Source organism: Monodelphis domestica, chromosome X, assembly GCF_027887165.1.
Source record: "Monodelphis domestica isolate mMonDom1 chromosome X, mMonDom1.pri, whole genome shotgun sequence".
NCBI lineage: Eukaryota > Metazoa > Chordata > Mammalia > Didelphimorphia > Didelphidae > Monodelphis > Monodelphis domestica.
Genome location: NC_077235.1, coordinates 42838061 through 42848363, shown reverse-complemented (window position 1 = coordinate 42848363; position 10303 = coordinate 42838061). Strand labels below are relative to the sequence as shown.

At 37.5% G+C, this 10303-nt stretch overlaps 1 pseudogene; it reads right to left on the bottom strand.

The window, feature by feature from the left end:
* Nucleotides 1-8374: 8374 nt before the first annotated feature.
* LOC100013332 (polyribonucleotide 5'-hydroxyl-kinase Clp1-like) lies at nucleotides 8375-9541 on the bottom strand (annotated as a pseudogene).
* Nucleotides 9542-10303: the final 762 nt, after the last annotated feature.

Genomic DNA, 10303 nt, shown 5'->3' with positions numbered 1-10303 from the left:
TTTGTGTAAAAAAATTATCTTAAATTCCAATTTCTCTTCCTTCCTCTACCCTCTCCTCTGCCCATTGAGAAAGCAAGCATTATGATATCCATTATACATGTTTTGTCATGTAAAACATTTCCATATTGGTCATATTACCAAAAAAGGAAGAAAAATAAAGTTAAAAAATATGTTTCACCCTGTACTAAGAGTCTTATCAGTTTTCTCTCCTGAGGTGGATAGCATTTTTCATCTTGAGCCCTTTGTATTGTCCTGAATCTAAGTCTTTCACAGTTAATTATCATTACAATATTGCTATTACTGTGTTTGGTGTTCTGGTTCAGTTCATTTCACTTTGTATCAGTTCATGGAGGCCTTCCCAGGTTTCTTGGAAACTGTCACTTTCCTGATTTATTATAGCAAAATTATATTCCATCCAAATCATATGCTACAATTTGTTTAGCCATTTCTGAAGCCTTTTTTTAAATGAAGCACAGGCTGTCATGCTTGGTCAGTATGTTTATATGCTTTGCTTAACTATACTTCTTTGCAAGAAGGGCAGTGGTATGGGGGCAGGGGTAAATAGGAAGTGACAAGGAAGCTTTAAAAGAACATCAAAACAGTTTTAAAAATACAATGGCTAAAATGTGGTGTGGATTTGTGCTATGATAAGGACATTTTGTACTAGACTTTTCTCATTTTTGAACACATACATTAGCATACCTATTGAGCAAAAGTGAGTGTAGTTCGCAATTGAAGAAGAGGAGAGAACAGCCCAGATTGATTCGGGGACATTGCAGAATTCTTTTAAAGACTAAGCTTTTTTCATTGAAGAAAAGCTCTTCTTTTTAACACCATTTTGTCTCTAGTGTCCTTGTATAACTTCAGACCCTGAAACACTATCATCTCAGAAGAATCTAAGTGGAGGAACTCCTAAAGGGTAGCATGCTGGATATGAGCAAACTGCAACACTTTATAAGGAAAGAATTTAACAGGAATAGATTCTTTCTTTATGTAATGATTCTTTCGAGGAGTTAGCTTCCTCAGTATTTTTTAAATGTGGCTTGATTTATTGTTTTAAAATTTGTATCTGCAGGTTTGGGAGAGACTGTCTTTTATGTATATGAATATAGTTCAGTTTAAAAGTCTGAGCCCATTTGATGGCATGTGTGCTGTACATGTTTGTCATTAGAAGCAAATAAAGAAGGGAATCTGGTGTGATGTGCTTTGATAAATGCTTTTTAGTATACTGAGGTCTCATTATAATGATGTTCTCAAAGATCCATGCAGTGAAATCATCTGTTTTTTCAGTGCCCAAGTATCTAAAAACCCTTTGGTACACATACTTTAGCAAATTCTAGGTCCCCCTGGCCATTTCCCATTTATACCACTCTATAACAATGAGGAAAAGGAAAACAACTAGATTTGTTTTCAATGTTTTATGCCTTGGTAGATTTTATTTGGAAGTTTACAGGAATTGGTCTTCTCAAAATTACTTTGGCAACTGACTTTCAGGAGTCTTTACACAAGCTAACAGAATACTTATAAGTTAGGTTTTTTTATTATTGACTTTGCAATTATGACTTCTTAAGTGGTTATTTCTATGGCAAACATATACTTGCTTTTCCTTTTGACCTTTCTTTTTAAGTGCCTACTATATGCCAGGGCAACTTTGAAAACTACTAGCCAGAAATGGTACATTAACTTTAAGTTCAGCATTGTCCCAAATAAGAGACTGATTATTTTAAAAATAAGTTTTATTGAGATAGTCTTTTAATATCATAGTTGCTTCAGTATAGAGGGTGTCCCAAAAATGTTTAGTGCAGTTTTAAGTTAGGACATCCTGTTTAATGCCATGTGTGAGCCCCACCTCCATCATCTCTCCCTTAAAAGAATTGGATCTCTTCTAGGATCTAATACTGTGGGATTTAAATATTATTCATTGCAGGGTTATTCATTAGTCATAGTTCTTAAGTGTTTGAAAGCTGTTTTTCTTTACATTGTTTTATAAATTATTCTCCTTCCTCTGTTCACTTCACTCTACATCAATTCTTATTATCTCAGATTTCTCTGAAATTACTATTTCCTTTTCATTATATCTTAGGGTACAATAATGTTGAAATGTACATCTCATAGTTCTTATGTATCATAATTTGCATAGCTCCCAGCAGTATGGTACACACCTATAATCTCCGTTACTTGGAAAGCTATGGTTTGGGTTCAGTTGTTTTGATTTAACCCTACTGTTAAAGCTAATGAATTATTTGTAATGTTTGGCATCAATATGGTTAGCTCTGGGAGATAGGGGATGAAGTGGGGCAGGCTGCCTGAGGAAGCACAAAGTAGCTTAGATCAGAGGTGAAATTGATAAGAGCTTCCATATGAACCCTTTCCTCTTTCTTTGATCTTTTTGGGAAATAGGCCTGGGAATGGTATTACGGAATCAAAGGGTAAACATAGTTTAGTGCATTTTTGGAACAGAGTTTCAAAGTGCTTTTCTGAATGATTGGACCAATTCACAATCCACAAACCATGCAACAGTGTGTCTTTACCTATTCTTCACCTCCCCTGTAATTTGGCATTTTCTTTTGTTTACTCATATTTCTAGGATATTTTCTTATTGGAGTTTTATATTTCTGTCAGACTCTGCTCTCTCACCTACTCTTGGATATTATGAAAAGGCCCCCTTTGGTTTAAGTTTGGAATGATTAAGAATAGGTCTTAGGGTTTGGCTTAGTTTCCTCATAGGTCTTAGGTTTTGGCCTTGTACAGTCCAAATTTGAAGTTGATTGTGTCCCTTGCTGGGACACAGTGCCTGGCACATCTAGCTTAATGAATGTGTTTTGGATTGGATCAGTCGGATGTTTTTGATTGTGTGGGAGTAGGCCTTTTTGCTTTGCTTTCCAGGTGCTGACCTGACCTTTTTGCCTACTGTGGCTTGGTTGCTGCTTAGCCTGGACACATTTCTTCATGGGCACTGCTTTGGACCAATCTCTTAGTATGAATTGGGCCTGACTGCCTGAACTTGGGCTCCATCTCCTGCCCTGCATTTGTGCTGCTTAAATGCTCTTTGTACTTACTATTTTGCTTGTTGATACTCATACTTTCCATAGGATTCTGACAGTCTTTTTGTGTGGTCTGAATGTAACTTGAATGAATGGAGGGATGGGAACAAGGCATTTATGAAAAATTTTTGGCTGTGCTAGCTTTCTTACTGGATTCTCTGTTGCATATCTCTTGCTACTCTATTCTCTACTCAGCTTCCAAGATGATTTTCTTAAAACATTGGTCTGTCTATGTGTCTTTACCCTGCCTCCATTGCTCAATGAGATCTGATAGCTCCCTATTACCACCAGATTCAATTAAAAAGTCTTCTCCCTGGCATTTGAAGTTTTTAATAACCTGACTGTTTCCTACCTTTTCTAGTCTTCACATTATCCCTCCATCTATGCCCTCTGTAACTATACTGTGAAAGGAAATTCTTGGTTCTCTTTGTCTATTCTGAGTTTACACTTGTAAAAAGGGACTCCTTTATTCTCTTTGCCTAATTGGAGTTAACACTTTGTTTAACAATAATTTAAGTACCCCTACTTAGTACCTCACTAAATTGTGAAGATAGGATTAACCCTCCTTTGTCTACCTTTTTTTTTTTTAAAACATTAGGTCTTTTTCATACATTATTCATTGGAAACAGAGATCATTTTCTTCTCCCACACTCCCCCCCCCCCCAGCCTCTGGGTATCACCTGTGTCCTTGCTCCTAACCCATTTCCTTGTTGTTGGTATTTGCATTAGGGTGCTCATTTAGCATCTCTGCTCCATCATGTCCCCTCAACCTCTGTAGTCAAGCAGTTGCAGCGTGTTTTTACTCCCTCAGTTTGTCCTCTGCTTGAGGATAGTGTTTTTTCTCATAGATCCCTGCAGATTGTTCAGGGACATTGTAAAGCCATTAATGGAGAAGTCCATTATGTTTGATTGTACCACAGTGTATCAGTCTCTGTGTACAGTGTTCTCCTGGTTCTGCTCCTTTCGCTCTGCATCACTTCCTGGAGGTTGTTCCAGACTCCATGGAATTCCTCCACTTTATTATTCCTTTTAGCACACTTTGTCTACCTTTTGATTGAATCAACTTAAACTGGATCTAGGTGGAGAAACTAGGCAAACCACTTAGAGAATTCACACCCTCAGAAACTCAATCTGCAAGGAAACTGTGAACCTTTTTGATGAGAATTCACACATCCAGAAGGTGAGAAGTGGATCTTACAGACACAGGAGATGCCCCCTAGGCATTGCTAGGCAATTTGGTTTTATTTAATTAATTTAGAGTATTTTTACATGGGTTACATGAATCATGTTCTTTCCCTCCCCTCCTCCAATCCCCCCCCATAGCCAATGAACAATTCCACTGAGTTTTACATTTATCGTTGATTAAGACGTATTTCCATATTATTAATATTTGCATTAGACATTTTAGACATTGCATTAGACATTAGACATTAATATTTGCATTAACATTTGCATTTAGAGTCTACATCCTCAATCATATCCCCATCAACTCATGTGATCAAGCAATTGCTTATCTTCTGTGTTTCTGCTCCCACAATTCGTTCTCTGGATATGGATAGTGTTCTTTCTCATAAGTCCATCAGAATTGTCCTGGATCATTGCATTGCTGCTAGTAGAGAAGTCCATTACATTCTATTGTGTCACAGTTTTCTGTCTCTGTGTATAATGTTCTCCTCGATCTGCTCCTTTCACTCTGCATCAATTCCTGGAGATCATTTCAGTTCACATGGAATTAGTGATAGGCAATTTAGAATCTGTGATTGGCCCCTGTGAAAAGGGGAAGGGACAAAAAGCCACTATAAAAGACCCTGAATTTCTGGGGCTGGGAGTTCAGCTTCAAGAAGGAAGTCGGCTTCAACAAGCTTAAGTTAGAAAGTTGGCCTCAGGAGTCACCTTCAGCTCTGGAGCCATCCTCTTGACCTGCCTCTTGGAGGGAACTTGGATGAATGGATAGGAGTCCCTTCCTGTCTTCTGGAGAGAGTTTAATTCCAGTTGAAGGTCAACAAGTCCTGACTGAGTTGAGCATAGGAGCAATATTTAGTTAGATAGGCTAATGTCTTCTCTTCCCTTTTGTATTTCTCTGCTTTCACTCTTTCCACCTCTTTTGTAAACAAAAGCTATTAAAGTCAATCTGACTTTGAGCAATAATACTTTGAATCTGCAACCACCATTATTATTTATAATTTTCATATATTTTAGTCAAACCATTAGTTTTTAATCCCTACAACACTGATGTATTTCCTCAAAAACAACACTCCATCACCCATCTCTCGGTCCTTTGCACTGATGGTTCCTTCACTTTTTTGTCTTCATTCTAGCTTCTTTCAGGAATTGAAACTTCAACTAAAATCTCAGCTTGTAGAAGAGGCCTTTCTAGGTCCTTCTCCATTCCCCTAGGTGCTAATGCCTTCCCTTCTCAGACCATTTCCATCTACTCTGTATATGTTTTGTATGTATGTAGTTTGCTTGAAGCTCCCTGTCCCCTCCCATTAGAACATCAGCTCCTTGAGGGCACAATTGTATTTGCCTTAGAAAACAAGGCCAATAGTATAGTGCCTGATCCATAGTAGGCTTTTAATAAATGCTTTTTGACTGACTTATTCTACCTCCAGCAGATCATGTGCTCTCTGTATTTTAAAAAATCTTCCAGAAGAAATAGATCCATTATTTTTTGGTGGACTCTTCTAGGTTTTTGAATATTTCATGGGTATTAATGAAGTCTTTGAGTTTCCTTTCTTTTTTTCTCTCACTTTTACAAGACTAACTTAGCTCCTATTCTTATCCTGCCTTTTCTGGATAACATCTTTTATGCCTTTTTCATATGTTCATGTTATCAATGTTAATATGCTGCAACCTATTTTTGTCCGACATCTCCTTTACTCTCCAGTGACATTTGGGTGACCTACAATGTTTGTTTTTCAGGGATTGTGCTGTTCCACAGGCTGTAAAGAGCATAAAATCTGGAACAAAGAGGTACATATGCTAGAAGGAATGTAATCTTTTTTAAAAAAAGCTAAAATACACCTAACATTAAAACTTTACTAGCTTTAACAATATTTCTTTGATGATTCTGAAAATACTTAAGTGCTTTGTAATATTTTACATTCTGTACAGCAAGGTGTTGTTCAGAACCTCAAAGTTACTTGTGTGTGTGTGTGTGTGTGTGTTAGTGTCAGTAACAGTTTTCTGATGCTAGGGAATGCAAGATGAGAGTTTATAAGTCAACCTAGAACATAAACACAGAATTTTGTGTAGATAAGAATCATTTTTAAATGTAAATGGAACCCCTTGGGGTGTGTATCTGGCATTTTTGATCTGTAATTTATTCCCTGTGTGGCACTCCCACTGGAAATTCCCTTCACTAGTGTATAGTGGCACCTTATTTATTATATAAAGCCTGAGAGAGCAGCATAAAACAGTGAAGACTTAAGTGACTGGGCCACAATTGCACATGGAGAGTTAAGACATGAGCCACAGTCTGCCTGAATTTCTGTCCACTTGCTACACTGCCTCTCCATCACTAGAGGCTATCAGTTCATTGATGATCATCTACCTCTAGGATAACATATCCAGGATCTAGGATAACATATTATGAACAACCCTAAAAATATGACTAGCTCTCTCCTATAATTAAAAACTCTTATTTGATCTTGCCATAACTTCAGGATTTTTCCTATACTTCTCTTTTCTTGAACCAAACTCTAAGACACAGCTCCTCTATACTTCCTTACACCCTTTACATCTGGCTTTCATCCTTAGGACTTCACTGAAATTGCTATTTTGAGGTTGATAGTGATTTCTTAATTGTCAAGTAAAATGACCATTTCTCAGTCACCTTCCTTCTTTGCAGGTATTGTTAAACAGTATTTTATTTGGATACTCTCTTCTCTAGGGATATTCATGACACTTCTTTCTTGTGGTTCTTTTTTGTCTTCTAGAATGGTTCTTCTCAATCTCTTTTGCAATATCATTCCCTTTTGCATGAATATGCCCCCGATCCCTGGATAGGCAGTATGGATAGACAGAAAGATGAACCCTAAATATGACCAAGAGAGTGGCCTGGATTATTTTTGACAAATCATACGGTTTCCTCAAGGCTCTCAAGTTGCTCTCACACACATGTACATGTACACACAACACATCTATTTTGTAAACATCAATATTTGTAGAAGGATGTTATTTGGCCATGAGTTATGGAACACTACTATCTTCAAAGAATCCAAATTGTGAGTGACCCAAAGGGCAGTAGTAAAACACATTTGGGGCATAAGTAAGCTGCAGAATATTGTTGGTAAGGACTTAGATGCAATAAGTATCATAAAAAACATTTACCCAGATGTCACTTGCATTGATAGGCAGCAAATAGATGTTAGTTTGTGCCAATATTCTTTACTCATTTTAGACAGGCAAGCCTCACTTCACTCCCAGGAGATCATACATCAAAGACATTGTCAGGTAACATGATGAAGCAAAAATGTGTGGTATTCATGGAGTATCAAAGTGATGAGCATTGTAGGGTGTTTCTAAAGAAATGTGCGATACTTGAAATACTTTCAAGTGTCATGAACTCATTTTTTCCTTTTCTCTTTACATCTCCCTGTATTTTCCCCAAATTCTCCAATAATATTGTAGATCAGTGATCTCACAGATGTTGATATTCTTGCAGTCATGGAAATTATAATCCATTTATGCTTTTCCATGTTGTGTAATTCTAATTAGCATCCTTCTATAAATTTGCCATGAGGATTCTACTCATGATAGGGGCCTTCCTTGGTTTGTTTCACTGTTATAAGATTTCTAATAGAGCACATGGATTGTTCAATGTTTATCTCTCTCATCATATGGCCTGTCCATCATCTTTTACTGTATTCATATATATGTATATATACACAATATATACATGTATTACAAAGGACTGCAAAAATATTTATTAAAACTAGAAAAAAAATTTTAAGTTAGAACTCTCTCAAAAGACGTCCTTCAATCTGTACTCCCATCATGGATAAAGACAAAAAGATAGTGTATGAAATATAAAAGGATAGAAGGCCAAAAGGAAGAATTTAATTGGACTACCTAGTAAAATAGTGAGAGAGGGACAGTGTTAACAGGTGTTTTGAAAATTCCAGTTGGTGTTCCATATCGGGCCAAGTTACCGTTCATGAACCAAGAGGAAAATACAATTTTAAATAAGTTACCATTAGTTCTTAAAGGTGGCCTGTTTCCTCTAAAACAGCTTTACCTAGGAATTTTGGCTACAAGAGCTTCTTAACCACCTGAGCTCTTCCCTCTTGGATTTATGTGTAGGGTCTCTCTGATATATGCAGAAATCCCTACTTGAAATCTATGAAAAAGATGTCTGTGATGAAGAAAGAATTCTTAAGCAGTGGATAAGGGGCTAGAAAGTATACAGTAAGGACCTGGTGCTTCAGGTATATATTAGTCTCAAAGATATTTCTTCTCACTGCCTCTAGCTGTGCTGACACACTGAAGAGCTGGTATACCATATCTTGCCTTGAGGTGACTGGTACTAGTTTCAGCTGATTGTCCTCCTGCGACATTCTAAAAGGGAGACGTGAATCTTATTATGGAAGTCCCAACCTTGTATATTTTCACACTGGAGAGTTTGACATTGAGGGTCTGAGAATAGAAGTAGCCTTAGAAGCCATAGAAATATTTGCTGATATACTTACTCATCTCTATACTTCTGGCAGAAATCCTTTATGTTCAACTACTCCTGACTTAGGAGTAAAACAATGTGTACAAAATGGGGTGAGTCACATTTCAGTTTATCATACAGGTGTTGCAGGTCCGGCATATCATTATGTCCACTTCAAAAGCAGAAGCAGTATGTACCAGGGCCTGGTAGCTAGAGCTCTTGACCCTCCCATAGGTGTTAATGACACAGCCACTGACACAACTTGAGTGGTACAACTCACAGTGTTGATTGAAGACATCTGCAAAGTGTGGTGTAAATTTATTGTAAAGTTTACTGTTGGTACCAGGCATGGTGGAGTCAAAATGAGACAAGTGGATCTTGGATAGAGAAATCCTCAAAACTTTCCTCTATATTAGTGGGTCTTTTGGTGTGAGGGGTTTCCATATTTCCAGGAATGAGTCTGGATGACATCCAGCTCTGTTTATGTGGATTGTATAGCCTAGTCGCACAGCATAATTAAGTTATAGGTGGCCCACTGCGGACTTGCCCACATTTATAGAGCCTATTACAGGGAGCTCTTCCTCACACTCTGATTGCTGTCTCACTTATTCCATAAGTGTGTGAGTGTTAAGATAAAGGAACATAGGAGTATCCTTGGAGATATAAGCTACCTCAGTGTACCCACTTAACTGGAGTGGACCATTGCTCACAGCCATGCCAAATGAAGACAGCTACTTTGGCCCTTGTGTCAAAGGTGAATTCTTTTGTTTTGAATCTGTTCACTGCCAAGAATCTCTGCCATGCCAACCTGCAGTTCCAGCTCAGTGCAGTTCTGTTTCATTCTTTTTTTTTTTTCAGATTATTTTCTTTTCTTTTTTTTTTTTAATATATTTTATTTGATCATTTCCAAGCATTATTCGTTAAAGACATAGATCATTTTCTTTTCCTCCCCCCCACCCCCCATAGCCGACGCGTAAGTCCACTGGGCATTAGATGTTTTCTTGATTTGAACCCATTGCTTTGTTGATAGTATTTGCATTCTGTTTCATTCTAACTTGAACATAGCCAATGGTTTGAGTCTTCTGCCATCTTCTCTTCTCCATGGACATTATCTCATGAGCCTCATTAGAAACCAGAGGACTCTCATGTCCTTCTGCCTCTCAGGTCCAGGAAGCCAGACAAGGTAACAAACCAGCAATTCCTGTTGATGTATTTTTATGACATTGTTATAACACTTCTCCTGTGTAATTCCTTGATTGCAGTATGTTAGAGCCTACTCATGTTCCTTCTGAAATACCTTGATGTTTCGGCTTCTTTCCTCTGTGTTTAAGGGATTGACATAACTATTCTCCTAGCAATGATTAGATAACTCAGAAATTAATTTATTAAGGAGCTACTATGCGTAAAAGTCTTATGTCAGGCCCTGGGGAGGAAGACAAGAACAAGAAATGGTCTCTGCCCTTAAGGACTTAACACTACCAAAATCAGTCTCTCCTTTGCCCCAAATCGATTATCATCAAAGATAATTCTGTTTTCTAGGACTGTGTGTGTGTATGCATGCATGTTTTTCTTTTTTAAAAGGGCTTAAAGCTCATACATTCGT